The sequence below is a fragment of the Tupaia chinensis genome, unplaced genomic scaffold, assembly GCF_000334495.1.
Source record: "Tupaia chinensis unplaced genomic scaffold, TupChi_1.0 Scaffold000544_1, whole genome shotgun sequence".
In the NCBI taxonomy this organism is placed as follows: domain Eukaryota; kingdom Metazoa; phylum Chordata; class Mammalia; order Scandentia; family Tupaiidae; genus Tupaia; species Tupaia belangeri.
Window position 1 is genome coordinate 2,035,897 of NW_006160056.1, and position 6,722 is coordinate 2,042,618.

The following is a 6,722-nucleotide window of genomic DNA, read 5'->3' on the forward strand; positions in this document are numbered from 1 at the left end:
TGAACCGGCAGAACCCACAGATGAGGGCAGAGGAGGAAGGGTCGCGGTGTCATCACCTTGTCGCCCACCTTATGGGCTGGGAGAGGTGACTCAGTGCGCCCCGCCTCCGTCTTTTCCTGGGGAGCAGAAGGCAAGCGGTAGTGAAATCTGCACCCCTCTGGGCCACCAGCTGACGGCCCCTGGGGGAGGGGGGAGCTGCATCGGGAGGGGGAGCTGCAGAGGGAGGGGAAGGATGCTGTTTGATTACAGTTCGAGCTGTCTGCAAAGCTCTTAGATGCTGCCGCGATCCTCCCAATAGCGGGGAGCGAATGCACTTCCAGCAAGGCATTAATTAAACACTCACACGAGAAGATGCCAGCTTCTGTCTCTGCTGTAAAAAAGTGTGGCAGGGGGATTTGTTTTGGTAAACACCTTCTTGGCCTCCTGGCTCTCCTTACCCCGCTCTCACCGGGAATCGATCTGGCACTATAAATCTGTGTGTCGTCATTCTAAGGGCAATGATCCTGGCAGACCTGGCGGGAATGAGCATGCAGGAGTCTCATGACTCGTCCCTTGCAGCCAGGATTGAACAGGACATGACTTAGGACATCAGAGACTCGACAAAATTCAGAAGAGGGAATATATTTGTTATCTTGGCCTTTACCACCCCTAGGTAAGGGGCAGAACAAATCACCAGCCATTTTCTTGCCTGGAATGCCTTTCAAGTGGACACTGTAGACTTTCTGTAATTCAGAGTTGTGAAAAAAAAAAGATTGCTTCCAAGTATTCCAGATTAGAAGAAAGCATAGCTGACAGTAAGTCATTGGTAACTGCAGTAGGCCCCCTGTGACCAGTGTTAGCACAGGGATATGTGATTGTATGGACAGGGTGTTGCTGTGGGCAATTATAGAGAAACACATGGACCAGGGTCAGTAAATTCGAAGTGGGAACACACCATTTAAATGGCATCCTGAGGATGCTAGTGGGAATGTGAGTTATTTCCTCTTATATTTAAAATGCCGTTTGCTCCAATAGCTTTGGTGTGGGAGGGGGAAGGGACCCATCTCAGCTTTTTTGACCATGTTTCTAGATAAAATCAAATCTGACACTCCTTTTCAAAGGCATCAACCCAACTCTTTAGTATTTCTTCAGGTTTGAGGATCCAGAGAGGTCCTTGCAAGAAGGAGACAGCATCTTTCAAACTTTCTAGAACCGCTTTGGGTTGTTTGGACAATGTGACTGGGGACTCCATGCAGGCTTTCCTAGCCTGCCTGCCTCTGGGCCCCATGTTCGGTTCCCATCTCCTGGTTCTCTCCTTTTCTTCCTTGTCTCAGACCCCAGGCATGAATGCACCTGCTCCCTTTCCTCTTGGATCTCTGGGATGCTGCGCCTCTGGTGAATGATACCCTGAAGAAGAAAAGAGGTGGCTTGCAGCCCTCACCTGATCCCAGTCTTTCCTTTCCCTTCTCTACTCAAAACTTGCCCTGGGTTGTTTTGCTGGTAAAAGTTTACATCGTTAGGAATAATCACCATTAGGAATATGAGCCGAGTCTGCTCAACCTGCAGGAAAAAGGACAGTGTTCTTATAACAGTGGTTTGTGGTCCCCAGTTTCCCACTGACTTCTGATATGGTAGAGAACGTGACCTGGCATTTCTGTCATGCTTCATATTTAAGGGGGGCACTCTATGAGCTTTCCCCAATCCTTTTACTTCCCCAAACACTCCTGGAGTTGATATTTAATAAACGAGTCTTTCTCTTGGCCCATAGTGAGAAGTCAAGCAACTCTCAGAGATCACCTTGGGTGCAGCTCAGCTCATTGTCAGCACAGCATGTAGACCAACCTTGTGAGATACAGGCCATGTCTCTGAAGCCCGATCGCTCTCCTGGAGTGTATACCATCTTCTTCTATCACCTTGGCATGTCATACATTCTCACCTGTCACCTCGCTTCTCTGTGTCATTTAACTTAGCATCAAATGAAAAGGTTACACACATCTGTCGCAAGCACAAGTATACAAGGGGACTTAAAACAGTTCATGGAAAAGTGGAATTAAGGTATGAGTTTATCTGGTGGAAAACATTTTAAAACCCGTTATCGTTTTTATTTTTTTCATGATACCCATTTTCTCTAAACTTTCTGAAAACCCTTCAAATTTCCTTATTATTTTGTTTGCTCTACAATTTGCTCTACCAAAATAAAAGAAAGGTCAATAATAATACCTACAATATATTAAACACTTTACCAGGCAGTGTATTTTAAAATACCATTACTGTGTTGGGACCAGCAGTTAGTGTAATGGCTATGTCACTGGACTCCCACGTAGTCGACCATGGTTCAAGTCCCAGACCCAGTGGCTTAAACTCATGCCGGGCGCATGTGCATGCATGCCCAAATTCCCGAGAGGAGAATGGAGGAGAAGGGATTGTGGCGTGGCCATCTCCCCTGGGGGGTGATTTCTCGCTTTCTGTCTCTCTGTCTCTCTCTGTCTGTCTGGCGAGCACACACGCCCTATAGCAAAAACCTCTCAAAAAAAAAATACCATTACGTGTGTTAACATTTAAAACTGGCAAAAAGTGTTGTGGCACAGATATTATTTTTAATCCCATTCTACAGATGAGAAAATTAAGGCACAAAGATCAAATAACTCTCCAAAGTTTGCTCAACTACTAAGTTGTAGAAACAGGATTTAAATTTGGGAGTTCTGGCTCTAGGCCTGAACTTGTCACTACTCCTACAAACTCTCAAACTGTTACATTGATTAATTTTCATATACTGAATACCAGGCTCTTTTCTTATCATACTTAATCCTTATATTAATTCTACGAAGTAGATACTACTACCCATATTTTGCACATGACAAAACTGAGTTGTGACTCAAAGTCGTAGTTAATTGATGGCACAGGTAGGTAGTCTTTGACTCTAAAACCAGAATTCACTTATTTTGGCTACGGTTCTCTGTGAAAGAAAAAAAGAGCGTAGAGCATGTCTGCTTCTTTCAAGTTTACTGCTCAGTTTTGCTGGGAGCCATTGTTATTTCCTTGAAGCAACAAGTATAGACGGATTATTTTTTTGCCAGCTGATTGGTAGCTGTAGATAATATGGCAGACTCACAGTACACTCACAGTCTCTTTAAATCCAACATTGTATTGGTTCTGTCTCTTCAGTGAAACCAGCTAATTCCTCTAGTACTTTGTGGCTCTTAAATGCTGTGTAAATATTTACTCTCCCTTTTTACCAGAAACTTTTGTGATTTCTATATCACCCAGAAAATGTGAGAACATATATTCTTTTGGCAACTTTGCTAGGTCAATAAACATCTAAGACTAACTTCTTTTGAGAATTACCTAAAGTTAGTTCAACTCTTATTTTCCTTCTTTTCAATTTATAAACTTCTTCCAAGGTTCCTCTTGACTAGGGACTTTTTATCCATATCCTGAAACATTTTCTTTGATTCTTCTCTGCAGGAGCCCTGACACCAGGATGTCAGTGTGAGGCTTACAGAGACAGTGCTGCCCACTTTTCAGGTGCTAACCCTGAAAAGCCCACTCATTCATAAAGTAGCCCTTATTTTTTGTTGGGAGGGGCCTTCTTAAACAAATATTCATAAACACTGTGGCAGGCAGGCCTATGAAGAGTTTTCAAGTGGTCACTGAACTCACTAAAATTGATGCAACATTTTATGAATTCGTGCATACATAAATGCAGTTTCTAGGAAAAAAATAAGGTATTTGTAACAGAAAAGAAAAAAAGAATAACTGATGTAAGTGCATACTTAAGAAAAGAAAGAGAGGCAGAGGTCATTTTCTGAAGTGTTTCTAAGATAAGGTAAAACTCTCCTGCCAGAGTCAGCCAAGAAAGAATGTTCTTGACTATCAGGATGTTTTTGACATTTCACCAGGAGGCCAGGTGGCAGGTTCAACAACACACTAAGGCACCTGCTGCCAAGTGAGGCCTCCGGGGGTGTAGCAGGCAGCCCCAGCACTGTTTGCCATTCACTGGGTACTTACTGCATATTTAATGCTTTCTAAGTGTGTCATTACAAGAAATCATCCCCAAATCCACGTAAAGTGGGAGTTTTTTGGTGTTTGGTAAAGGAGATGCTTGGAGGAGATTAAGTCATTTCACCAAGACTATGTCAGGTTTGATTTGGGAGCAGCGGCAAAGTCAGGGCAGCAAAGACAAAAATACCAGAGTCAGGCTTTGGGGTTTAATAAAACCAATAAAATTTATTCTGCAAAAGAGGCTCTCGGGCCTCGGCCTGGTCAGAGGCCGAGGGAGTCACGCCTAGGGGTGGGTGCTGCTTGTTTCTTAAAGGGCAGTTGTCCAATAGGTGCCTGCCATGGGTCCTTGTCTGACCAATGAAGTTTGCTGTTTCTGCTCAACTTTGATGGGGCACCCCAAATGCTGAAGGGCGGGAAAGTCCGTTGGTGATGGTGGGCCAGTTGCAGAAAACAGGAAAGTTCTGCCTGCGGGAATGTTTCCGCCAAGTTTCTTTTCCCTTCCCCTGGACCTTACAGACTACACATGAGGCTAGTTAGAAGAAAGGACTGGATTTTGAATGTGAGTTGACCTGAATCCAAAATGTTTTTCCTCTTCCCGTTGTATCTCATTGTTTCTCTGTCTATGTGGGATTCTAAAAAGTATTGTTTAATGTAGCTTTTTATCGTGGCAGTACTGAGAGTCCCTCAAGAACACATTCATAAGCTGATAGGAAAAGCCTGAAAAGTATTATCAAAGGGAACAAGAAAATTATACATCTCATTACAGTAGAGATAAGAGAGTCCTGCTTTCCCTGAAATGAGACAAAGCCCACACATTTAATTCTCAAGTGTCACCAGGCATTTTGTTGAATACCAAATGCATACCAACCCACACTTAATATAGCCCAAAGACCGTCTGGTAGGGCTAGCGGCAAGTCCAAACTTCATTTATTGTGAAGACGAATTTACTTTAAGGCTGCTCAGTCTTCCAGGGCCTACCTGATGGAGTGACAGAGTGATGATCGGAACACTGACTTGGTACTATATCCTATGAGGACCTCTACTTACCAAATGACCTATGTGCCTTTCAGGTTTAAGTTCACATCAATATAAAATCCTCTCAAGCAGTTGCTTCTGCTTCCAAAGTATTATTTAAGGCTTGATGTTTTAATCCTTACCGTGTTCTTGCTTCACTCTCACAGAACAACCCATTGTTTTATTTTGCACTGCAGAACAGCTAATGCCTTCAGTGTGGCAAATGGACAAAGCAGAAATTTCTGTTAGAGTTGAGAACATCTTTTATAATAAAAGTCATGAGTCTTAGGTACTATACGGGATGATTGTACTTGAACTAACAGGTCTGCCTGGAAGCAGTGACCAGGGTGCTTCATTACACTGTTCAAAAAAATTGTTTATTTACTGTGTTCCGTGAGAGACAAGGAGGGGAGAGGCAACCCTAACAGCCTATAACAAGTCTCAGCCATGGTGAATTCCCAGACCACGGTGAATCCATGAGACATGAACTCAGGACCTTCCCCTGTGAATTGAACATTGCAGGGCCTTGCATTGTGGCTGCACAATTGCTGCTAGCCCCTCACTGTGCTTTAACTCAATGCTCTTCTAACCTTTTCCCTCTCACTGTGCTTTAACTCCATACTCTTCCAACCCTTTTCCCTTCTATAACCCTTGAAGAATTTTTAAAAATTCTGCTGCTCCCTACCTGTACATGCTTTAGGTTGACATCTAACATTTTTCATCATAAACTTAAGGAATCACAATGAATGTAACTTCCAGAATATTGTAAATGTTGTCATTTAAAAATAAAACTATGATATGATTCTTTGAATCCAATTAAAATCTGTATCAACTTGAACACGTATATGAAAAAAATCTCTTTAACCAGAGGGTGTTCTTATATCTTGTGGTCAAACATCACAGTAAGGCGTGGGATTTCTTTTCTTTACTTTTTTTAAACACTAGTATGAAAAAAAGAACTTTTTGTAAAAGTGGAGGTGGGAAAAGAGGTCCTGAATATCTCCATAATCATGGGCACATTATTTAGTAGATTAGTTTAAGAAAAGCATTTGGATGGAAGCTGTGGACTGGAAATTGATGTCTTTTGCTCTTCTTGTGCCTGTATACTCTTTGGAAAGTCTTCACAGAGGCCAGAAATTTCCAGATGGCATTTGAAGACCACATGTTTAATTAGTGCATGTGCTGTGCATTGTGGGTTAGAGTGGGACAGTTCTTGCAGTCAGGCCCACCACCTGTTGTCTGTGTTGTTCGTAGAAGAGGTGAGTAGGGCCAGAAGGAACTGCACAGAACGGCTGATACCATTTCCTGCCCTCTGGTAGAGGTGACTGGGTGGATAGTTTTCCTCTGTTTATTGATTTTTAGTCAGAGATAGGCCCATTCCACTGTGTTTTAGATTAGTGGTTCTCAGCCAGAAGTGATTGTCTTCTCCAGGGAACTTTTGACAATGTCTGAAGACATTTTTGGTTATCACAGCTGGGGAGAGGGACCGCTACTGGCATCTCGTAGGCAGAGCCAGGACTGCTGCCCAACATCATATGATGCACAGGACAGTCCCTCACGACAGAATTATCTGGCCCAAAATGGCAGTGATGCCAAGTTTCAGAAACCCTGCTTTAGGGGACCAGCAGTTAGCGTAATGGCTATGTCGCTGGACTCCCACGTAATCGACCGCGGTTCACGTCCCAGACTCGGTGGCTTAAAACTCACGACGGGCGCATGTGCATGCG

At 43.3% G+C, this 6,722-nt stretch overlaps 1 protein-coding gene across 5 annotated transcripts in view; it reads left to right on the plus strand.

Annotated features, from left to right (window-relative positions):
• The window catches only part of DYNC1I1 (dynein cytoplasmic 1 intermediate chain 1), a 427,557-nt gene that overhangs the window by 40,810 nt on the left and 380,025 nt on the right, over positions 1-6,722 (plus strand). Inside the window, exon 1 of one of the 5 annotated variants that reach the window (XM_006157497.3) lies at positions 1,799-2,034. The exons of the other annotated variants lie outside the window; for them this stretch is intronic. The gene's annotated coding sequence lies outside the window, so the exon portion shown is untranslated. Of the gene's footprint in view, positions 1-1,798; positions 2,035-6,722 lie in introns of those variants that run through there. 5 annotated transcript variants of the gene reach the window in all.